The sequence below is a fragment of the Pristiophorus japonicus genome, chromosome 1 (assembly GCF_044704955.1).
Source record: "Pristiophorus japonicus isolate sPriJap1 chromosome 1, sPriJap1.hap1, whole genome shotgun sequence".
Lineage (NCBI taxonomy): Eukaryota > Metazoa > Chordata > Chondrichthyes > Pristiophoridae > Pristiophorus > Pristiophorus japonicus.
This window is the reverse complement of record NC_091977.1, coordinates 92,671,095-92,696,846: the sequence shown is the minus strand read 5'-3', so window position 1 is coordinate 92,696,846 and position 25,752 is coordinate 92,671,095. Positions and strand designations below refer to the sequence as shown.

Genomic DNA, 25,752 nt, shown 5'->3' with positions numbered 1-25,752 from the left:
GTGATATGCATCACCCTGGACGCCAGACCAGTGCACCACAAAGCCAGAGCGGTGCCGTATGTGATGCGGGAGAAAATTGAGAGCGAATTGGACCGTTGGCTGAGAGAGGGCATCATCTCGCCCGTTGAATTCAGTGACTGGGCGAGTCCCATCGTTCCCGTCCTAAAAGCGGATGGTTCTGTCAGGATCTGTGGTGACTACAAGGCCACTATCAATCGGGTGTCCCTACAAGACCAATACCTGCTCCCGAGAGCGGAGGATTTTTTCGCCATGCTGGCAGGCAGCAAGCTGTTTACCAAGTTGGATCTCACTTCAGCCTACATGACCCAAGAACTGGCCGACGAATCTAAACTACTGACCACCATCACTATGCACAAGGGACTGTTCGTTTACAACAGGTGCCCGTTTGGCATTCGGTCAGCAGCCGCGATTTTTCAAAGAAATATGGAAAGCCTGCTCAAATCCATTCCTGGAACAATCGTATTTTAGGACGACATCCTCATCACGGGTCGTGACACTGAGGAACACCTCCACAACCTGAAGGAGGTGCTACGCCGACTGGACCGGGTAGGCCTGCGACTCAAAAAGTCTAAATGTGTGTTTTTGGCTCCTGAGGTTGAGTTCCTGGGCAGGAGGGTTGCTGCAGATGGGATTCGGCCCACCAAATCCAAAACAGAGGCGATTTGACGAGCACCCAGGCCCGGCAACACATCGGAGTTGCGTTCATTTCTGGAACTCTTGAACTATTTCGGGAACTTTCTGCCAAACTTAAGCACATTGTTGGAGCCGCTTCACGTGCTCCTGCGTAAGGGTTGTGATTGGTTTTGGGGGGACTGTCAAGAATGGGATTTCAATCGGGCGCAGAACCTACTTTGTTCAAATAAGTTATTGACCCTGTACGACCCCTGTAAGAAATTGGTTCTGACATGCGATGCATTGTCCTATGGGGTTGGGTGCATGTTGCAGTAGAGTAATGCTGATGGCCAACGACAACCTGTGGCTTATGCTTCCAGGTCGCTCTCTCAAGCAGAACGGGGATATGGGATGGTTGAGAAGGAGTCCCTCACATGTGTCTATGGTGTAAAAAAAATGCATCAGTACCTTTTTGGCAGGAGATTCGAATTAGAAACGGACCACAAGCTGTTAACATCCCTGTTGTCAGACAGCAAGGCTGTCAATGCCAATGCGTCAGCTCGCATACAGCGATGGGCTCTCACGCTGGCTGCTTATGACTACTCCATCCGGCACCGGCCTGGCACCGAAAATTGCGCTGACACGCTCAGCAAGCTTCCACTGGCCACCGCCGAGGGCACAGCGGAACAAAGCGCTGAGATGGTCATGTCCATTGATGTCTTTGACAGCGCAGGCTCCCCCATCACAGCCCGCCAGATCAAAATCTGGACAGAGATCCCCTCCTATCTCTGATTAAGAAATGTGTCCTGACTGGGGATTGGGCGCCCGCACACGGAGCATGCCCTGAGGAGGTCAGACTGTTTCACAGGCGGATGGATGAGCTCTCCATCCAAGCTGACTGCCTACTATGAGGCAGCCGGGTAGTCATGCACCAGAGGGGCAGGGAGGCATTCATCAAGGAACTCCACAGCGAGCACACAGGCATCGTGCTGATGAAGGCCATTGCCCGGTCACGTTTGGTGGCCGGGAATTGATTCAGACCTGGAACACTGTGTTCGCAGGTGCACGACGTGTGCCCAGCTGGGTAATGCCCCCAGGGGGGTCCCGCTCAGCCCGTGGCCCTGGCCCACCAGGCCATGGTCACGTATTCATGTAGACTATGCGGGCCCGTTCATGGGAAAAATGTTTTTCATTGTGGTAGATGCGTACTCGAAATGGATCGAGTGCATCATTTTGAATTTGTGCACGACATCCACCACTGTGGAGAGTCTACGTGCGGTCTTTGCAACCCACGTCTTGCCGGTCATCCTTCTTAGCGATAATGGCCCATGTTTCACGAGTTACGAATTATAGGAGTTCATGTCGGGCAATGGCATTAACCATGTCAGGACAGCACCGTTCAAGCCGGTCTCCAATGGCCAGGTGGAACGTGCGGTCCAAATCATTAAACAAGGCATGCTCAGGATTCAAGGATCCTTCAATGCCGCCTATCGCACCTCCTGCTGGCCTATCGGTCCCGACCGCACTCGCTCACAGGGGTCCTGCCTGCTGAGCTACTTATGAAACGAACACTTAAAACTCGGTTGTCCCTCATTCACCCAGTCCTGACCGACATAGTTGAGGGCAAGCGTCAGTCCCAAAACAAGTACCATGACCGAAATTCAAGGGGGAGATGTATAGAAATAAATGACCCCATATTTGTCCTCAATCACGCACTTTGGGGGGAAGTATACTGACCTGCCGAGTCACTTTGTTTTAAAGATGTAGCCTGCTGTGACAATCACAGCTCTTCCTCGTTTTTTAAGTGACCCTACTTCAAGGCCTCGTCACAATATTAAGTTTGCAGCACTAACAATTATAAGCACACATGTTGGGGCAGAGGGAGGTGTGAATACCCGCGGGTTTTAGTTATTAAACAGCACGCTGCAAGAATCTGCTTCCCATTGGTCCAGCGGCAGTCAGCGCATCTCATTTACATACAGCCGGCACCCACAATTCCACAGCAAGAATTGTCATGTAATTATTCGAGTAAGATAAAAATGCAAGGACCAGAATGCAAGAAGACGATATATTGAATGTTACCATAAGAAACAAATGTTATATAACCGGCAAATGTCAAAATTAAATACATAATCACCATAACTATAAAAGTTGAGCGACTTGGTGCTTTATATAGCCTTCGGATTGTTGATAAGGTCGTGCTCGCTTCGGCAGCACATATACTAAAATTGGAACGATACAGAGAAGATTAGCATGGCCCCTGCGCAAGGATGACACGCAAATTCGTGAAGCGTTCCATATTTTGCCACTTCAAAACACTTCAAGCTGTTTACTGTTTTGAAATTGTTCAAGTCATTCCAGCCCACCACTGCAGAACACCCGGACGTTCCCACAGGGCCTTGGAAGGTGTTCAACCCTTGGGAGTTTCCCTGCTTGTCAGGTGCCTGGCTCAAGACTCATCATCATCATCATAGGTGGTCCCTCGAACAAGGATGACTTGCTTCCACATGAGTTCGCAGATGTTTCAATGAAGGACCCGATGTTCCAGTTCTGAACTCCAATTGAAGGGGTGGACAATGCCTGTGCGTGGATTTTTTTAACGTGTGGTGACCGTTGCACACCACATGGGCTTGACAGAGCTAGGCCTTTATCCAGTGGCAAGGGTTAACCAGGATGACTGGAGACCTGCTCTGCTGCACGGACATAGTACGAACACATATCGCAGTGTCGGCTGGCCCGTGCTGTCCCTGGACCTCCGGCTCCTCTGGGCCCCATACCATCATCTATCGCACCTCTGCCACGATCTCTCACCGTGAAACTAGACAGACCAAGTGAGAAGAGTGCTACTGGCCTCCAAAAGGATGCATGTAGACCCCACCAGGGCATGCGCACAGCCGAGTATGCAGCTGATTATGCAAAGAGTGGCTAAAGTAAATGTTGGTCCCTTAGAGGACGAGACCAGAGAATTAGTAATGGGGACCATGGAGATGGCAGAAATTCTGAACAAATATTTTGTATCAGTCTTTATGGTAGAGGACACAGACAATATCTCAACAGTGCATAGTCAAGGGACTATGGGGGGGAGGAACTTAACACAATCACAATCACTAAGGAAGTGGTACTCAGTAAAATAATGGGACTAAAGGCAGATAAATCCCCTGGACCTGATGGCTTGCATCCTAGGGTCTTAAGAGAAGTAGCGGCAGGGATTATGGATGCATTGGTTGTAATTTACCAAAATTTCCTGCATTGTGTTCCTAACACAGATGAGACTGCACATAGGGTGGTTAGAGTAACAGTGACCTCAGTCTTTATTAAGACACTCCAGAGTGAGGAACAGGCCTTAGGGCTGGCTTATATACAGTGCTCCCAAGGGACGCTGAGGTCCCTTGGGATTTCAGGGGATCCACTCCCTGGTGGCGGAACATGGGAGTGCATGCTTTACAGCGACACAACATCACTACCTGCCAAAGTCAAAGTGAAAACTATTTACAAGGTGAGGCGGTCGGGGGCATGACCGCCTCGGTACAAATGTCTGTTCTGGTGTGTTGGCTGTGCCCTCGCTGGGCTGGCGTGTTGTTGGCCCTGCAGGGCTGCTGGGTGAGCCTGGCCTTGCTGGGCTGTTGGGCGTGATGGGCTCAATTTCCTGGACCGGTGTGGTGGTGTCGTTGATCCTTTGGGTGTGTGTTGTGGACTCGAAAAAGGTGGTGTCTGCTGTGGGTTGCTCAGAACAGTCTGTGAACCACAGCCTCGTTTGGTCCAGGTGCTTTCTGCAAATTTGTCCCTTGTCTAGTTTGACTGCAAACATCCTACTCCTTTCTTTAGCTATCACCGTGCCCGCAATCCACTTGGGACCATGTCCTTAGTTTAGCACATACACAGGGTCATTCAGATCAATTTCCCGTGACACAGTGGCGCGACCATCGTTTACATTTTGTTGCTGCCGCCTGCTCTCTACCTGATCATGCAGGTTGGAGTGAACCAGCGAGAGTCTGGTTTTAAGTATCCTTTTCATGAGTAGCTCAGCCGGGGGCACCCCTGTGAGCGAGTGGGGTCTCGTGCGGTAGCTGAGCAGTACTCGGGACAGGCGGGTTTGGAGTGAGCCTTCTGTGACTCGTTTAAGGCTCTGTTTGAATGTTTGTACTGCTCGCTCTGCCTGCCCATTGGAGGCTGGTTTAAACGGGACCGAGATGACAGGTTTGATCCCATTGCGGGTCATGAATTCTTTAAATTTGGCACTGGTGAAACATGGCCCGTTGTCACTGACCAGTATGTCAGGCAGGCCGTGGGTGGCAAACATGGCCCTCAGGCTTTCAATTGTGGCAATGGTGGTGCTTCCGGACATTATTTCACATTCAATCCATTTTGAAAAAGCATCCACCACCACTGGAAACATTTTACCGAGAAACGGGCCCACATAGTTGACATGGATCCTCGACCATGGTCTGGAGGGCTCGGGCCACATACTTCGTGGTGCCTCTCTGGGCGCGTTGCTCAACTGAGCACATACGCCGCATTGCCGTACACAGGACTCTGTCAGAGTCGATACCGGGCCACCACACGTGGGATCTGGCTATCGCTTTCATCATTACTGTGTCCGGGTGTGTGCTGTGGAAATCCGAGATGAGCGTCTCCCTGCCCTTTTTGGGTAGCACTACGCGGTTACCCCACAACAAGCAATCTGCCTGAATGGACAGCTCCTTCTTTCGCCACTGGAACGGCTTGATTGGCTCTTGCATTTCAACGGGGTTGCTGGCCCAGCTCCGGTGCAGTACTCAGTTTTTTACGAGGGACAGCAGAGGGTCTTGGCTGGTCCAAGTCCTAAACTGGCGGGCCATGACAGGTGATTTATCATTTTCAAATGCTTCCATGACCATCAACAAGTCTGCGGGCTGCGCCACCATCAAAAAGTTTGCAGGCTGCGCCATTTCAACCCCCGTGGTGGGTAATGCTAGCCAACTGAGAGCATCGGCACAGTTCTCGGTACCTGGCCTGAGGCGGATGGCACAGTTATACGCTGATAGCGCGAGTGCCCACCTTTGTATGCGGGCTGAGGCATTCTTATTTATCCCCTTGTTTTCAGCGAACAGGGATATGAGGGTCTTGTGATCGGTTTCCAGCTCAAATTTGAGGCCAAACAGGTACTGATACATTTTCTGATACACACGGTAATGCCTCTTTCTCAATCATGCTGTAGTCTCTTTCGGCCTTAGACAAGCTCCTGGAGGCATAGGTGACAGGTTATAACATCCCCGCAATGTTAGCTTGTTGTAATACACACCCGACTCCGTACGACGACGCATCACATGCTAGCAGAAGTCTTTTACATGGGTTGTACAACACAAGCAGCTTGTTGGAGCATAAAATGTTTCGGGCTTTCTCACTAACAATTACTTGTTTTTTTCCCCATACCCAGTTCTCACCTTTACGCAATAACACATGTTGGGGCTCTAAGAGGGTGCTTAACCCTGGTAGGAAGTTACCAAAATAGTTGAGGAGTCCTAGGAACGACCGCAGTTCTGTGACGTTCTGTGACCTGGGCGCATTCCTGACAGCCTCTGTCTTGGCATCTGTGGGCCGAAAGCCATCCGCCATGATCTTTCTCCCCAAAAACTCTACTTCTGTTGCCATGAAGATGCATTTCAACCTCTTCAGCCGCAGCCCTACGCGATCCAGTTGCTGGAGGACCTCCTCCAGGTTTTGTAGGTGCTCGACGGTATCCTGACCCGTGACTAATAGGTCGTCCTGAAAAACCACCGTGCGTGGTACCGACTTGAGTAGGCTCTCCATGTTTCTCTGGAAGATCGCTGCAGCCAACCGAATTCCAAACAGGCATCTGTTGTAGATGAACAGTCCCTTGTGCGTGTTGATGCAGGTGAGGCCCTTCGAAGACTGCTCCAGCTCCTGCGTCTTGTAGGCCGAAGTCAGGTCGAGCTTGGTGAACGTTGTGCCTTCTGTCAGCGTCGCAAATAGGTCTTCTGCCTTAGGTAGCGTGTATTGGTCCTGTAGCGAGAAACGATTAATAGTTATTTTATAATCGCCGCAAGTCCTGACCGTACCATCACTTTTGAGTACTGGAACAATCAGGCTGGCCCACTCGCTGAATTCCACTGGGGAGATGATGCCCTTGCATTGCAGCCTGCCCAGCTCGCTTTCCACTCTCTCCCTCATCATGTGAGGTACCGCTCACGCCTTGTGGTGAATGGGTCGTGCCTCTGGGACCAAGTGGATCCGCACCTTCGCCCCGGACAAGTTTCCAATGCCTGGCTCAGAAAGGGAAGGAAATTTGTTAAGAACCTGGGTACATGAGGCCTCATTGACATGTGATAGCGCTCAGATGTCATCCCAGTTCCAGCGGGTTTTGCCCAGCCAGCTCCTTCCAAGCAGTGTGGGGCCATCATCCGGGACAATCCAGAGTGGCAGTTCATGCACCGTGTCCTCGTAGGTGACCTTGACCATGGCACTGCCCAGGACAGTGATGAGCTCTTTGTTTTCAGTTTCGTGTGGATGGGGCTCAGGGCTGGTCTGAGTGCCTTGTTGCACCACAGTCTCTCAAACATCTTTTTACTCATGATGGATTGGCTAGCACCAGTGTTCAGTTCCATGGCTACGGGTTAGCCATTCAATTTTACATTTAGCATTATAGGTGGACATTTCATCGAAAATGTGTGCACCCCGTGTACTTCAGCATCTGCCTCCTCTCTCTGAGGCTCAAAATTGCTTTGATCCACCATGGACCGATCTTCCTCTGGTGGTTAGCAGGTTTTTCAGAGCTTACAGCTCGTCTGTAAGCTCATTGGAGGTGCCCCATTGTTCCACAGCTCTTGCAAACATACCCTTTGAAGCAGCATGAATAGGCTGAATGAAAACCTCCACAATGCCAACAAGGTGTGAATTGCCTTGCATTCATCCTTTGTTGCGGATTCTGAGTCATCTGAGGCCTGCTGGCAGTTACAAACTCGTGGTTTCTGCCCTGTACATTTCTGCTCGCAAACACAGTTCCAGTTAATTTATGAACATTGCTAGCAATTCTGTACTGGGAGATTTGTTTGGTGTTATCACTGGTGGCCTGTGCTATCTCAATGGCCTTACTGAGGGTTGGTGTCGCTACAGTCAAAAGTTTTCATAGGATGGTCTTGTGGCCAATGCCCAGTACAAAAAAGTCTCTGAGCATCTGCTCCAGGTAGCCATCAAACTCACATTGTCCTGCAAGTCGCCTTAGCTCGGCGATGTAGCTCACCACTTCCTGACCTTCAGATCACTGGCACGTGTAGAACCGATACCTCGCCATCAGCACGCTCTCCCTTGCGTTAAAATGTTCCCGAACCAGTGTACACAGCTCCTCATACGACTTATCTGTGGGTTTCACCGGAGCCAGAAGATTCTTCATGAGGCTGTAGGTCAGTGCCCTGCAGACCGTGAGGAGGACCGCTCTCCTTTTTGCTGCACTTCCTTCTCCATTCAGCTTGTTGGCTACAAAGTACTGGTCTAGCTGTTCGACATAGGCTTCCCAGTCCTCACCCTCCGAGAACCTCTCCAGGATGCTCACAGTTTGCTGCATCATGGCGTTGGATTCGTATACTTGTCACCAGTTACTGTGTTCCGAATACAGATGAGACTGCACACAGGGCGGTTAGAGTAACAGTGACCTCAGTCTTTAATTAAGACACTCCAGAGTGAGGAACAGGCCTGAGGGGCCGGCTTATATACAGTGCTCCCAAGGGACGCTGGGGTTCCTTGGGACTTCAGGGGATGCGCTCCCTGGTGACGGAACATGGGAGTGCATGCTTTACAGATACACAACACCCTGGATTCTGTGGAGGTCCCAGCAGATTGGAAAACTGCAAATGCAATGCCCCTATTTAAAAAAGGAGGCAGACAAAAAGCAGGAAACTATAGACCAGTTAGCCTAACATCTGTGGTTGGGAAAATGTTGGAGACCATTATTAAAGAAACAGTAGCAGGACATTTGAAAAAACATAATTCGGTCAGGCAGAGTCAGCATGGATTTATGAAGGGGAAGTCATGTTTGACAAATTTGCTGGAATTCTTTGAAGCTGTAACAAACAGGGTGGATAAAGGGGAACCAGTGGATGTGGTATATTTGGACTTCCAGAAGGCATTTGACAAGCTGCTACATAAAAGGTTACTGCACAAGATAAAGGTTTACGGGGTTGGGGGTAATATATTAGCATGGATAGAGGATTGGCTAACTAACATAAAACAGAGAGTCAGGATAAATAATTCTCTGGTTTGCAATCAGTAACTAGTGGGGTGCTGCAGGGATCAGTGCTAGAACCCCAACTATTTACAATCTATATTAACGACTTGGAAGAAAGGACCGAGTGTAACGTAGCCAAGTTTGCTGATGATGCAAAGATGGGAGTAAAATGAACGTGTGAGGAGGACACATGTGTGAGGTCATGCACTTTGACAGAAAAAAAAATCAAAGAGCAAGTTATTATTTAAATAGAGAAAAATTGCAAAGTGCTGCAGTGCAGTGGGACCTGGAGGTACTTGTGCACAAAACACAAAGGTTAGTATGCAGGTACAGCAAGTGATCAAGAAGGCCAATGGAATCTTGGCCTTTATTGCAAAGGGGATTGGAGTATAAAAGAAGGGAAGTCTGGGATATGGGATGGTGTCAGGACAAGAGCATATGGACAGATGGAAGTCCCACCCCATCACATTACTGGCAGCAGTGCGAGATTTTTTTTGCAGAAGTATTTGAGGTTCCATGGTGGGGCCTCACATGTAATGGATGATTTATTGGAAGTTTGTGCTTACTTGACATTAATGAGTGGAACATTGCACGCAGCGTACCCAATATTCCACTGAAGCTGATTGTTGCATGAGCGAAGCCTCAGAAAGTTCTATCCATAGCATGTTTTAATGGTGTAACAAGGACACCTTTTCTTGAAATTGTATAAGGATTATGGCACTGGAGCAGCAACCAAAGTCAATAAATCTGATGATTTTGTTGGCTGGTACCAGGAAAAAGGACCATGAAAGTAAAATATTGTCAAAAACCCAACGAGTTCATTAATGTTCTTGAGGGACGAGAACCTGCAACCCCTACATGTGACTCCCTCTGATGTGGTCACTCAGTTTAAAAAAAAACATTCTCTCCCTGACAGTATCATGGAGCCCCATCACCACAAGTTGCAAGAAGAAGGTCCAGCACTTTTTCAAACAGCTCGGACAGTAAATATGGCCATGCCAACATTGTCCACATACTGAGAACAAAAAAAATCGAAAAATAAAACTAATACTGTAATTCTATATCCTTTAACTCTGAAATTACTTAAACGAATATCCATGAAATAAGTTACTGCATTTGTTGTAAATTATTTTGCTGAGCACTTACAGTAAGGTGACAATCTGATATATTGGACAGTGTAAACATGATTGGCTCTTGGCTCTTGACTCGCAGGTGAAAGATTACTACTGAAGCCCAGCTATCCTTCATTTTTAGGCAAAAAATGTTCAGTTTTAAAATAAATCATCAAATGTGTAGTTTTAATGATCACTTTGATTACTTTCCTTCTAATGCTGGGTTTAAATAAGAGTGATTCAGCTGATCCTAACTTGGACAACATTAGGGGTGCCACATGTGTGGTCAGTGCCCAGTCTGAGGGAAGAAAAAAAATCAGCTCGGATTCCCACACCTGATTGCTGTCCAGTGAATCCCTTCAGGAGAGTAAACTTGTCTACTCAGTGGGTGAGGAAGGGATCAAATGTGATCATTTAGACAGCTAAGTTGCCTGCCAGCAATCACTATCCAGGCTCACACAGGATGAACACATACTTGGGCGAGGAAGCTAGCATCCATAGAACCATGCCCCAGCAACTGTCAATGCCTTCAAGACAGAAATAGAGAAAGTTGGAGAAAAATAAATGGTGTAAGTCTTAATTTAATCATTAACATTATCAGTTTGTTGGGCGCTGAAGTGCTTTTACAGGATCTTCCACTGTCAGTTTTCCTGCAGCTGAAAGATCATGTCGGTAGATTTAACAAAAGAACAACAGTGTTTCAATGTAAACCAATGTCATTTAACAATTACCCATGTGGTTAATAATAAATATGAACTTATAATTTTACCTCCCTTTGTATAATCTTCAATAGATGTGAAATTACATTATGAACTGTATGAATTGAGTTGCTAAAAAGTTTTCTACACAGATGAGTGTTTACTGCCATTTCAATGCTTGCAATGAGTGCTGAAGGAATGTAATAGGGAACGTGATTTGTGGAATTACCAGCCATTTTTATTTAATTTTTCTGTCTTTTCAATGAAAATGAAAACTGACTGGCGTTCTTGTCCTCCGCAGGACAGGCTGCAACTCAGAAACAGGCTGAAAATGGCAAATGGCAGGATTAAACTGGAACAGTAAATGTATTCAGATAGGTTCACAGAATTACAATAGTAGGATATGGGTAGCATGACCATGATTTGGATTGATACTGTTGCTAGTTTGATGGTTGGCTACTAAAAGCTTTTCAGTGTTTGATGTGTTTTATGAGGAAGTAACTATGTGGATGTTCTAAGTGTTCATATTTCTGTGACTCGCCAGTTGCTCTGCCTGTGAAAAGCCTGGCTCCGGCAGAGTGCTGGAACTGTTGGACAGATGAAAGATTAATGGTATCACCAGTATTCAGTATGAGATTCATCAGCATACAATAGCTGGGTCCACAGAAAAAGACAGTGTGATGATAGAAATTGGCAGCATGAGTAAAAAAGGTGTAATAAATCACATTTACATCCTGGTGGCGTCTGTTTTTCTGGGATCCCTGGATGTGGGTATTGTCAAAAAATGGATTTGTATTCGTATCCTGTCAGGAAGCTGTTATCCTAGCACAAAATCCACTTAACATGGGTCTTGTAACTTACTCTGCCATTGAATTATTTCAAGAGATTATTTACTTCAAATAGTAGCTGAAAATCCTTATTACACGCGATGCCTGCAAATGATGTTGTATTGTGTCAAAATATTTGAAAGTAGCTTGGATATTTCAACTGGCAGTGAATGCAGAAAATTGTTTTTGCTTTTGTTGGCAACTGTTTGTAATGTTTCATGGACTAAAACATCATCGAACACAAAATGATTGTATTACTCTTTACTGCATAGCCATGCTTTTGTATCTAGTGACTCAGACTTCTCCAAGGTCACACTTATAATGCAGCTCTGAGACTCAAAGGTGCAGCATAAATTGGTTCCAATCAGGCAGTCTCTTGCTTATGCTGCTCAACTGTGATTAGAATGCCCCCATCTGGGAGAGAGCTCAGCACATGCCTCTGACCTCCCCACTGTTAAAATTCCTTAATGTTTTGAGAGTGTGGAATGGAGTGCCAACACATACTAAAGATTTCAATCAACTGCAGTTAATTTTTTTTAAAAAGGTGCCCAGGAGCTCCAACGAACATCCTGAGTGCTTTTTAAACCAGGTTTAATACTGTACTAGAATTACATTCCACAGAGCAGCTATGCCAAGCGTGGTGAATATCTCATACAGTTGGCCTCCAGAGTCACTTCAGGACTCAGCTCTAGAATTATATTAGAACTTTAGCATCAAAGCAACCCTAATGTTGAAATACAAACACACCCTCATCCCCGACTAGGAACCAGTCTATACGGGAAATGGAAATAGCCTAATAGATGCTGCATCATTTTGAACATTACCATCAAGCCAGGGGGCCAAGCCTGGTTGTATAGGAACATAAGAAATAGGAGCAAGAGTTAGGCCATTTGGCCCCATTTAATAAGATCATGGCTGATCTGACCCTGGCCTCAACTCCACTTCCCCGCCCGCTCCCCATAATCCTTGAATCTTTTATCGTTCAAAAATCTGTCTATCTCCACCTTAAATACATTCTCGGGGTAGAGAATTCCAAAGATTCACGACCCTCTGAGAGAAGAAATTCCTCCTCATTTCCATTTTAAATGGGCGACCCCTTATTCTGAAACTATACCCTCTAGTTCTAGATTCCCCCACGAGGGGAAACATCTTCTCTGCATCTACCCTGTCAAGCCCCCTCAGAATCTTATATGTTTCAATAAGATCACCTCTCAGTCTTCTAAACTCCAATGAGAATAGGCCCAACCTGCACAACCTTTCTTCATATGACAACCTCTTCATCTCAGGAATCAACCTTGTGAACCTTCTCTGAACTGCCTCCCATGCAAGTATATCCCTACTTAAATAAGGAGACTAAACCTGTACGCACTCTTAGCAACGCCCTGTTCAGTTGTAGCAGGACTTCGCTACTTTTATGCTCCATCCACCTTGCAATAAAGGCCAACATTCCATTTGATTTCCTGATTACTTGCTGTGTATCTGCAAGCTAAGTTTTTGTGTTTCAAGTACAAGGACCCTCAGATCCCTCTGTACTGCAGCATTTTGTAATCTCTCCCCATTTAAATTGGGAGAGATGTCTCAAAGACTAGTTAAGCAACAACCTGGGATAGTCATACTCACAGAGTCATGTTATGTATGTAATAACTCGACAGACTGAATACCGGAAACTAACACAGGTACAAACCTGGCTCTGCTTTATTAGGGCACATGGTGCTGCTCAGGTATAAAAGGCCAGCCATTTTGAGAGTCAGGCACTTTGAGCATAAATAAAGCAGAAGCAAGGTTCTAACTTGCTTAGTTAAACAGTACTCAGTTTTAACCTTTATTGCATACGTAACATTTGGTGACGAGAATACAAGAACCTTTGTTTGCAAAATGAGCACGATTGGATTTTTAGAGCGATTTGTGGAGTGAGAAGATTGGGCAGACTTTGTGAGCCGTTTGAACCAGTACTTCATGGCCAACAAAATGAAGGGGGTCGACGATGCAGATTGGCGCCAGGCCGTGTTCCTCACTGTGTGCGGTTCAAAGATCTACAGTTTGATAAAGAATCTACTCATGCCTAGTGATCCAACAGAGCAAAAGTACAAGGAGTTGTGTATATTGGTACGGGAGCACCTCAAGCCTGATACACACGTTCGATCGGAGGGCCAGAGCCCAGCGGAATTCGTTGCTGTTAGATCTCTTAATTCCCAATGAAATACGAACTCCGATTATAGTTTTAATGTCACTTTATTTTTGGACAGCAGTAACAAGCTCTTGGCTTTAAGCCAGGTCTTTGTCCTTCTGAGACCACATGGTCAAAATGGCTGTACTTATACCTGGATCAATTTATAGAAAAGAACTAGCCTTCTTTGACCTTATTGGCTCAATTAATAGTCTTTTAACCTTTTAATTGGCTCGCTACCCAAAGGTCCTAAAATGTCAAGTTGATTGATGACTTAATGCAACATGCTCCCACTCACGTAGCATCTCTGACTTGTTGTCTGTGAATTTTCACAGCCTGTCTAAATGCAGCCTGTTTGAATTCTCTATCAGTTGCCAACCTGAGACATCTAGCAATACCGTGCAAGTTCGAGACGATGTTGGCAGATGTGCCGCGGGACTTCTTTGTTATCGGTATCAACCACGAGGTGATCCCGCGCAAACTTCTGGAGTGGAGAAGTTGGATTTAAAAAGGGCCATCCAGATCGCTCAATCATGTATGATGACAGACAGGAGTCTAAAGCAAATAGCGGTGAAGAACCGATCCTCGGCAAGTACTGTAAATGTGATTGATTCGGCGTTCGGCAGAACGGCACATGGCAGAGCCTATCCGGTTGTGTTCGCGAAACCTGTGGCTGCCCAAAGTCCGCCAGTGGGAGTGTATCTGACTTCTCCGTGTTGGTGTTGTTGAGGAAATCATCGGCACCAGCAGAATTGATTTAAGCAATATAGTTGCTGTAAAGTCCTGACCCTGCAATACAGACTTACACGAGGCACATGCTGAAGTCAAGGTCACTCAGGACCTGCACCTTTATTTCACAGCTCTCGAATGCCACACTTGCCTGAGACCTGTCTTTATATACCTGTGTGGGACAGGTATGCAGTGTCTCCTGCAAGTGCACCCCTGGTGGTGAGGTATGCTTGTGGTTACAGGTCATATCTAGTTACAGTCATGTATAGCATGGTAAGATACAGTTATGTACAGTAGTTTGAGATACATAACATCACCCTCCCCCAAGGTCTTATTGTCTTTATAGATTCAGTCTCTCAGGTAGTCTACACTCGCGCATGGAGCGTCTTAGTTGTGGTTCAGTTGTTTGCCTTTGTGCCTGTTTTTCTTTCGGTGTGATTGCTGGTATCTCTCCTGGGCTGTCTGTTTTGTTTAGTGTGATTGTTGGTGTCTCGCCTGGGCTGTCTGTTGAGACTGCCCTTTCCTCAGGTTATTCCCTCTGTCTGTCCACCAGGTGTGGTGTGAATTCCACATTGTAGTCTGCCTCTGGTTCTGCAGTGTTGTTGGTGAATCTACTTTTTACTTGGTCTACATGCCTCCGGCAAGTTTGGCCATTATCCATTTGTACAACCAATAGCCTGTTTCCTTCCTTGTCAGTTACTGTCCCTGCAAGCCATTTGGGATCCCTGCCATAGTTTAGCACAAACACTTTGTCCCCTATCTCATTCCACCTCCCCCTCGAATTTCGGTCATGGTACTCAGTTAGCTTCCGGCGCTTTGCCTCAACAATTTCATGCATGTCTGGGAGGATTAACGAGAGCCTAGTCTTTAAGGTCCATTTCATCAACAGTTGCGCGGGGGATACCCCAGTCAACGAATGTGGACGAGATCTGTATGCCAGCAGCAGTCGTGACAGGCAGCTCTGCAGCGTGGGACCTTGGATTTTAAGCATGCCTTGTTTAATGATCTGCATTGCTCGCTCCGCCTGGCCATTGGAGGCCGGCTTGAACGGTGCCGTCTTAACGTGATTTATGCCGTGATCAACTATAAAATCTTGAAATTCTGCGCTGGTGAAGCACGGACCATTATCACTGACCAATATGTCAGGAATTCCGTGCATTGTAAACATGGTTCTAAGGCTCTCCACAGAAGTGGAGGTGGTGCTCGAGTTTAAAATGGTGCATTCGATCCACTTTGAAAATGCATCTACAACTACGAGGAACATTTTGCCCATGAATGGACCCGCATAGTCTACGTGCACCCGCGACCACGGTTTGGTGGGCCAGGGCCAGGGGCTCAGGGGGGCCTCCCTGGGGGCATTACTAAGTTGGGCACAAATGGTGCACCACCGGACGCAGAGCTCCAAGTCCGCGTCAATGCGAGGCCACCAGGCGTGGGATCTGGCTATGGCCTTCATAAGAACGATGCCCAGGTGCTCGCGTTGGAGCTCCCGGACGAACGCCTCTCTGCCTCGCAAAGGCATAACTACTCGGCTGTCCCACATCAGGCAGTCTGCCTGTAGTGATAGTTCATGCATGCGCCTATGGAAAGGTTTGATCTCCTCGGGGCAGGCATCGCGAGCCTCTGCCCAGTCACCAGTTAAAACACATCGTTTGACTAAGCCTGGTCATCCAGGCTCTGATTTGGCGAGCCGTCATGGGCGAACCTGTGGACTCAAAGGCATTGATTGCCATGACCATCTCACAGTCCTGTTCGTCGGACCCTTCCGTGGTCGCCAGGGGTAGTCTGCTAAGCGCATCGGCACAGTTGTCTGTGCCTGGTCTGTGCCTTATTGTGTAGTCGTAAGATGCCAACATGAGTGCCCACCGTTGAATGCGCGCCGAGGCGTTGACGTTTATTGCCTTGCTCTCAGATAGCAGGGACGTGAGGGGTTTGTGATCGGTTTCTAATGCGAACTTGGCCCCGAAAAGGTATTGGTGTATCTTTTTGGCACCATACATGCACGCGAGCGCCTCCTTCTCCACCATACCGTACCCGCGCTCCGCCCGCGAAAGTGACCTGGAGTCATAAGTAATGAGTTGTAATTTACCGCACCATTGACATGCTGTAAAACGCACCCGACCCCATACGCTGACGCATCACATGTAAGAACTAGCTTTTTACCTGGGTCAAAAAAAGCCAAAACACTGTTGGAACATAGAAGGTTGCGTGCCTTATTGAAGGCGCGTTCCTGGGCGTCCCCCCAAAACCAATCGCACCCCTTTCTGAGTAGCACGTGGAGAGGCTCCAGCAGCGTGCTCAAGTTCTGCATAAAGTTCTCAAAGTAATTGAGTAGCCCGAGAAAGGCGTGCAGTTCCGAGACATTCCGGGGCCTGGGTACCAGACGAATTGCTTCGGTTTTCGATTCTGTTTTGGATTCCATCAGCAGCAATCCTTCTGCCCAACAATTCAACCTCGGGTGCGAGAAACAGACACTTGGATTTCTTAACTCTTAGGCCTACCCGATCCAATCGCTTTAGTACTTCCTCCAAATTGTGGAGATGGGAGTCGGTGTCCTGGCCCGTGATGAGTATGTCATCTTGAAACACAACCGTCCCCGGGATGGACTTGAGCAGACTCTCCATGTTGCGCTGGAATATAGCAGCTGCCGACCTGATGTCGAATGGGCATCGATTGTACATGAAAAGGCCTCGATGTGTGTTGATGGTGGTGAGTAGCTGAGACTCTTTGGTCAGTTCTTGCGTCATATACGCAGATGTGAGATCTAGTTTCGAGAAAAGTTTTCCTCCAGCCAATGTGGCAAATAGGTCCTCCGCTCTGGGCAGCGGGTATTGGTCCTGTAGGGAGACTCTGTTTATGGTAGATTTGTAATCCCCACAGATTCGTACGGATCCATCAGGCTTCATGATGAGGCTTGCCCAGTCGCTAAATTCCACGGGTGAGATAATGCCTTCCCGCAGAAGCCTGTCTAGTTCGTGTTCAATCTTTTCCCTCATCAAATAAGGCACAGCTCTAGCCTTGTGATGGACCGGTCTAGCATCCTGTGTGATGTATATTTTGACTTTAGCCCCTTTGAAGGTGCCCACACCTGGCTGAAAGAGATGTTCAAATCGACTTAGAACTGTTGAGCAGGAGGTCCGTTCCTCTGACGACATGGCGTGAACATCATCCCATTTCCAATTTAGTTTTGCCAGCCAGCTTCTCCCCAACAGTGCTGGGAGATCTCCGGGGACAATCCACAGGGGAAGTCGGTTCACCGTCCCTTTGTGTGTGACTGAGAGCATGGCGCTGCCAAGGACTGGAACGATTTCTTTGGTATAGGTCTTTAGTTTGGTGTCGACCCTTGTGAGTTTTGGTCTGTTGCTTCTGTGCGGCCACAGCTGTTCAAATTGTTGGACGCTCATGAGAGATTGACTCGCTCCCGTGTCCAGTTCCATGTTGACGGGTGTCCCGTTGAGTAGGATCCTCATCATTATTGGAGGCATCTTGTTGTAAGAACAGTGGACATTGATCGTGTTGACCCGCTGTACCTCGGTGTCCCGGGCACTGTCCCCACCATCTTCTGGTCCGCTTTCCGACCCTTGCAATTCGTATACCAGCCGAGCTGCTGTTTTTCTGCACATGCGGGCCAGATGCCCTGTATAGTTGCAGTTTCTGCAAACGGCATGCTGAAATCGACACCCCCTTGATGAGTGCCTTCCCCCACATCTCCAGCACAGCTTCCATTGTTTCCGAAGAATGAGCTGCGTCTGGCTGATCTCTCTGGAGCTTCTCTCAGTTTGTAGTTGATTGCTCGCATTGTGGGTTGATGAGGTGTGAACGGCCGTTCATGTGGCCCTTGATGGCTTCTGGCGCCACTGCCTGTTGTTGAGGGCCTGCTCTCCTGCCTTTGTCTGTGTGTGGGGGTAGCGGCTTGTTTCACGCTGTGAACCCTTTGTTCCGATGTTTCGTTAGTTGTCGTACCCACAGTATAGATCAACCTCGTTTCTTCTTCTCCTGCCAAGAATGTCTGTGCGACCAGTGCTGCTGCCTCTAGGGTCAAGTTCTTGGTCTCTATGAGCTTTCGAAATATGCCTGCATGGCCTAATCCTTCAATAAAAAAGTCTCTCAGTTCTTCTCTCCTGAGTTCATCGGAGAACTCACATAAACTAGCCAGCCTCCGAAGTTCCGCCACAAAGTCGGGTATGCTCTGGCCCACACAGCGACTATAGTTGTAGAACCTGTGTCTGGCCATGTGTAGGCTGCTCGCTGGCTTCAGGTGGTCTCTCACCAGTGTGCTCAACTCTTCAAACGACTTGCTTGCTTGTTTCTCGGGTGCCAGCAGGTCCTTCATTAAGGCGTATGTTTTCGAGCCACAGCTGGTCAAGAGATGGGCTCTTCTCTTGTCTGCCTTATCGTCGCCCAGCCAATCTTTGGTTACAAAGCTTTGCTGGAGCCTTTCTATAAAGTCCTCCCAGTTATCTCCAGCATTGTATTTCTCATCTGAGCCGTTGGTAGCCATTCTGTGGATTCTGAGATCCCGTAACTCGTCGACACTGTAAAGTCCTGACCCTGCAGTACAGACTTACACGAGGCACATGCTGAAGTCAAGGTCACTCAGGACCTGCACCTTTATTTCACAGCTCTCGAATGCCACACTTGCCTGAGACCTGCCTTTATATACCTGTGTGGGACAGGTATGCAGTGTCTCCTGCAAGTGCACCCCTGGTGGTAAGGTATGCTTGTGGTTACAGGTCATATCTAGTTACAGTCATGTATAGCATGGTAAGATACAGTTATGTACAGTAGTGTGAGATACATGACAGTTGCAAAGGCTGTCTGAGAGTGGGGCATCTCCAGCGCAAGTGTCCGCAGATGAGCAAATGAGTTGCAACACGCCACGTGGAGGATGAGAGTCAGATTAGCGCGGATCCGGATACGCAATCCGAGATGCCAGAGGAGGAAGTGTATGGACTGTACTCCTTCATAACCTAGAGTAAACCAATTTTGATTAACATGAAGCTTAACGGGATACCGGTAGCGATGGAACTGGACACAGGGATGAGTCAATCGATCATGAACGAGAGAGCATTTAATAAGCTGGGGAATACTGAGACTGTGAGGCCCAAGCTGAGCCCTGTTAACACCAAGCTGTGCACGTACACCAAAGAACTGATAAAGGTGATTGGCAGTGCACAAATTAATGTGTCATATAACGGTGCAGTTCACGAGTTAGCGCTGTGGATTGTTCCAGGCAATGACCCAATGCTGCTTAGCAGAAGCTGGTTAGAGAAAATCAGATGCGACTGGAACGACATACAGGCGTTGTCATCGGAGGAAGATACATATGCCCAGGTATTGAGCAAGTTCCCCTCGCTGTTCGAACCGGCTATCGGCAACCTCACGGGAGCAAAGGTGCAGATCCATGTGGACTCAGATGTAATCTCCGTCCATCATAAAGCTCGGGCAGTGCCGTATATGATGAGGGAGAAGGTCAAAATTGAACTGGACAGACTCCAGCATGAAGGGATCATATCACCAGTCGAATTTAATGAATGAGACAGCCCCATTGTTTCTGTGCTGAAAAGTGATGGCACAGTCAGAATCTGTGGAGACCACAAGGCTTCGAAACAACAGGGTTTCGAAACAAGATCAGTACCGTTACCGAAGACTGATGACTTGTTTGCGACTCTAGCCGGAGGGAAGTCGTTCACAAAACTGGACTTGACGTCGGCCTATATGATGCAGGAGTTGGTCGAGATGTCGAAGAGACTTACATGCATTAACACACACAAAGGACTGTTTATTTATCACAGATGCCCGTTTGGAATTCGCTCGACTGCAGCAATATTCCAGAGGAATGTGGAAAGTCTACTGAAGTCCGTTCCCAGAACCGTCGTGTTCCAGGATGACATCCTGATCACCGGTTGTGACTCCAAGGAACATCTGAACAACCTGTAAGAGGTTCTACTGCATTTGGACAGAGTGGGACTTAGACTGAAATGCTCAAAGTGCATCTTCATTGCACCGGAGGTCGAATTCCTTGGGAGGAAAATTGTTGCTGATGGCATCAGACCTACTGATGTGAAAACCAAAGCCATCAAGAATGCACCCAAGCCGTAGAACGTGACGGAGCTGCATTCGTTCCTGTGTCTATTCAACTACGTGGGTAACTTCCTACCAAAATTGAGCACCTTACTTGAACCACTGCATATGCTATTGAGAAAAGGCAACAACTGGGTGTGGGGCACATTGCAAGACAGAGCTTTTGAGAAAGCCACCAATCTGCTTTGCCCAAACAAGCTGCTGATACATTATGACCCATGTAAATGTTTAGTTTTGGCCTGTGATTCATCGTCATATGGAATTGGTTGCGTGGTACTACAAGCCAATGAGTTTGTGGAAACTTCAACCTGTCGCGTATGCATCCAAACGTTTGTCTAAAGCAGAAAGAGCCTACAGTATGTTCGAAAAAGAAGCTTTAGCGTGTGTGTACAGTGTTAAAAAAGATGCATCAATACCTGTTCGGTCTGAGGTTTGAATTAGAGACCAATCACAAGCCGCTCATTTTGTTGTTGTTTTCCGAGAGCAAAGGTATCAATACCAACACTTCATCCCGCATCCAAAGGTGGGCGCTGACATTATCTGCCTATGATTATGTCATTCGCCACAGACCTGGCAGAGATTGTGCCTGTGCTTTGAGCTGGTTGCCGTTGCCCACACCGGATGTGGAAACGCCACAACCGGCAGATTTAACGTTAATCATGCTTGCTTTTGAGAGTGAACGTATCCCTGTCACGGCTCAACAAGTTAAGACCTGGACCAGCCAGGACCCGATATTATTGGTGGTAAAGGGTTGCATCCTCAAAGGGGATTGGTCTGCCATACCTAAGTAAATGTGCGAGGAGGCCAAACCATACATTCGTCACAAGGACGAACTGCCTATTCAAGCAGATTGCATATTCTGGGGTAATCGCGTTGTAATGCCTAAGAAAGGGAGAGAGAAGTTTGTGCGTGAATTACACAGCACACATCCTGGTATAGTGATGATCAAGACCATCGCCAAGTCCCACGTATGGTGGCCAGGAATTGATTCTGAGCTGGAAGCATGCGTGCATCAGTGCAACACCTGCATGCAGCTCAGCAAAGCACCAGTGGAATCGCCGCTGAGTCTGTGGTTATGGCCATCCAAATCTTGGTCCAGGATCCATTTAGATTTAGCAGGTCCCTTCCTGGGCAAGATGTTTTTAGTGGTGGTGGACGCTTATTCGAAGTGGATAGAATGCATAATCATGTCATCCAGCACGTCCACGACAACCATAGAGAATCTCAATGTCATGTTCGCGACACATGGTCTGCCTGACATAGTGGTGAGCGACAATGGGTCATGCTTCACCAGTCAGGAGTTTCAGGAGTTTTTAAAACTTAACGGCACAAAACATGTAAGGTCAGCACCGTTCAAGCCTGCGTCCAATGGGCAAGCTGAGCGTGCAGTACAAATTATCAAGCAAGGCATGAGGAGAGTAACCCAAGGATCACTGCAAACCCGATTAGCTTGCATACTGCTGAGTTACAGAACAAGACCCACACACTCACAGGGGTCTCACCTGCTGAACTCATGATGAAAAGAGGTCTTATGACCAAGTTATCTCTTGTATACCCGGATTTAAGTAATCATGTTGAATACAGAACACAAGGGTACCATGATCGCGCAACTGTGTCACGCGAGATTTCTGTTAATGATCCTGTATATGTGTTGAATTTCTGGTCAGGGTCCCAAATGGATTGCTGGTATGGTCATGGCCAAGGAGGGCAACAGAGTATTTGTTATTAAGCTCAAGAATGGGCAAACTTGCAGGAAACACATGGATCAAACAAAGCTGAGGCACACAAATGAGACACAAAAGATAACTGTCGACAACCAACCAACCTACCAGCAGTCTTCAGTGGACTCAAGGGTCATCAGTGAACCCGGAATTTCCATCACGGACTTGTTCAATAAAAATGGTCTTGCAATTCCTGACATGGCCACTACCACCCCCAACAAGTCAGCCATCCAGCCACCAGCCACAAAAGACTTCGCACATTCACCCAAGGCTGGAATCGAACTGAGATGGTCAACCTGGGAGCGTAAAGCCCCGGACCATCTCAACCTGTGAAAGACTGTGATAAGATATCAGAGGAGGGTATTGTCATATATGTACATGCTGTTTGTAGCCACCAGATGGTATCATTGTTGGAGGCCACTGAGCAGCACGCACATGGTGCTGCTCTGGTATAAAAGGCCAGCCATTTTGTGAGTCAGAAACTTTGGGCCTAAATAAAGCAGAAGCAAGGTTGTACTTTGCTTAGTTAAACAGTACTCAGTTTAAACCTTTATTGCATACATAACAGAAGGGAGGAGGTAAAAGGGCAGGTGTTGCATCTCCTGTGCTTGCATGGAGAGGAGCCGTGGGAAGGGGCGGGTGTGTTGGTGGTGATTGAAGAGTGGATTAGGGTGTCACAGAGTAAATGGGCCCTTCGGAATGCTGAAAGTGGAGGGAAGGTAAAGATGTGTTTGGTGGTGGGATCACACTGGAGGTGGCGAAAATGGTGGATGATGATCTGTTGAATGTGAAGGCTAGTGATGTGGAAGATGAGGACAAGAGGCATCCCATCGTGGTTCCGGGAGGGAAGAGAAGGGGTGAGAGCAGAAGTGCAGGAAATGTGACAGACACGGTCAAAGTCCCTGTCAACTATGTTGTAAGGGAATCCTTGTGTTGTAGGTTAAGGAATTATATGTAAAACTATGATAGGAAAATGAATCTTAGATTCGGATCAGGGGACACACTTCACCAGGAAGTTAATCCAATATACATGCGCCTTGCTAGGGATTAAGCAACGATTCCACATCCCATACCACCCGCAAAGCTCAGGGATTGTGGAAAGAATGAACCGAACTCTTAAATTGTCCTTAGCTAAAGCTATAGAGGAGACCGGGAAGGGACGCAGATTTTCTCCCCAGTATTCTAATGGAACCTCGGACCACCCCGAATACAACGACAGGACTGACTCCCTTCGAATTGATGACGGGTAGAGCTATGAGACTACCGGAGGGAATAATGACAGGAGGATGTAGGACCGGCTAGGGATAAAGTCAGGAGGTTTATTAAACAGTTATGCGAGCAATTGCATACCTTAAAGCAAGAAGCGCGGGATCAACAAATAATATTAAACAGGATGCAGATAAGCAACAGGGAAACACCCCTGGGTTGGGTGAGAAGGTGATGGTTAAGATAACCCCTGAAAAACCAAGATTTGCACCAAAGTGGCAGGGCCCATATGAGGTGCTTATGACCAGTGACAGCTGCACATGTGTAGACATGAGAGGAAAGGGAAGATGGAAGCATTGGACACAGATAAAACTGTACAAATAGTTAACCGGTGATGACCGGATTATCTTTTCTTACAGATGAGTGGCGATCCTGCTGTCTTTCCATATGACGAGACTGAGGAGTACTATATGAGACACCAGGACTGAAAAATGAACTAATTGACGGAACTATATGGTCAATAGAGGGGACATAATGGTAGCTGTAATAATTGTGCTGTTTTGGAAGGTCTGGATAGAAAGACGACAGTGGAGAGGCATCAATCACCGGCAGGAGTTAGAGCTGGTACGAGTATAAAATGCAGTTAATGATAACATTGGTGATCGGGATCCTCCGGGGGGGCATGGGTACCAGTTTGGAGGTATACTATACCCCCGATATTGGGAGCTGTATCAATGATACTACCATATCCTTGCCAGCTGATACGGGGCTTCGGCTGACAGATGAAGGCCCAATAACACTATATTTAGGGAAAGATTGGTCTCATGGCCTCTTCTTCCACACCAATGGGGAATCCATTATGGTGAGGTGGAACAAGGATGGCAACCAAGTGACCTACAGCACCATGGGTAGTAGTCACTGGCAGAAAGCACAGACTCGTCAGGTCCGGGTGAAATGCGAACCTAAGACCACACCAATGAGACGACGTAAAAGGAATGTAGCCTCGGGCTCCTCATCCTGTGTTAATCCACAAGAGAAGTATACATTAATGCTGGCACAAGGGGCGAATGAGCCATGTGAAACTATATATTATGATAATATGCCCGTTAACACATATAAGAGCCAAACAAAACGGCAAGAGACGACCGTAAGAAACTGGACCATGAGACATAGAGGTGTTGGGATAGAATGGCGGAGAAATAGCAAGAAAACGGAATGTGTAACATGTTCAGGGACATCTGTTCCAATTGTAATGGCATATGATACCAAAAAGCAGCAAGGAACAAGCCAGGGGAGTGTGACCCGGGAACGCCAGAGCGAGAGACATCTGATTGCCCCGACAATGCAGATCAACGACTAAGTTTAAAATAACTGGAATGATATTGTCAAGAACGTCACAAGGGTGTATATTAAAGGGGAAAGAGGGAATTGTCCTGTGCATAAAGCAGGAACAGTGCCCACAACCACTAGGTACAATGGTGGTAACAAGGGACGAGCTTACCACCCCATCCCCAACAACCACATCACAGGCAGCTGAACCTGGTACACCGACAATACCTGATAGGTGGGTTCAGTGCCAAGAACACATACCTGGGCCACAAAATGATTAGTGTTAGTAAAACGTGAAGAGATTTTATATGATAATGTACACCATGAGTTGGTATCCATTGTGTTGAATTTGATTAATCTGGAACTCCCTGAATGGTGTTCTAAAGGAACACAGCAGTTGTACCGGAGATTGGTACAACAAATCCTCAGACAAAGTAACTATGCCAACGGGGGCCAATGAGGTCCTGTTCGCATGGACGACATAAACGAGGCCTGGTAAATGATGCAGCAATGGTCTTTAACACCAGAACCTCGGTGGCTAACACCAATGATTTGGCAACTGTGGATAATAAAGTACGAGATTTATCTTCTCGTATTAAGGACATTTTGCGGAAATAAAATCAGAAATCAATATTCACAGTTAGCAGAAGACCAAGTGCTGACAATTAGATTACACGACATAGCAACGGTCCTTGAGGCCCATGCATGGACCATTAATAAGTTAATCAAGGATGAGCATGTAGCCTCTGACCAGGCAGCTAAGAATGATGTCTGCAGTACAGGACATGGGTAGTAGAACAGACAAGGGAAAATTTGGCACAGATCCACTGAGGGGAGGTTCCCCTGTGGATCAGCAATGACCAATTGGTCAATTTGGCCATGCGTGGGCCTCAAGGATGCCAACTCAGGGGAATGATACACGTATATCCCACACAAGTGGAATGTAATGATACAGGGGGACTAATAGGATTGGTACTGGACATTCCAGTAATTATGGAAGGAGATAGCCCAAAGGAACTGTATGA

The 25,752-nt window shown here is 47.3% G+C and overlaps 1 non-coding gene across 1 annotated transcript; it reads left to right on the top strand.

Moving 5' to 3' along the window:
* Nucleotides 1-2,831: 2,831 nt before the first annotated feature.
* LOC139279962 (U6 spliceosomal RNA) lies at nt 2,832-2,938 on the top strand. The gene has a single exon (XR_011596567.1). It is a non-coding gene; the product is annotated as a U6 spliceosomal RNA (small nuclear RNA).
* The last annotated feature ends 22,814 nt before the right edge of the window (nt 2,939-25,752 follow it).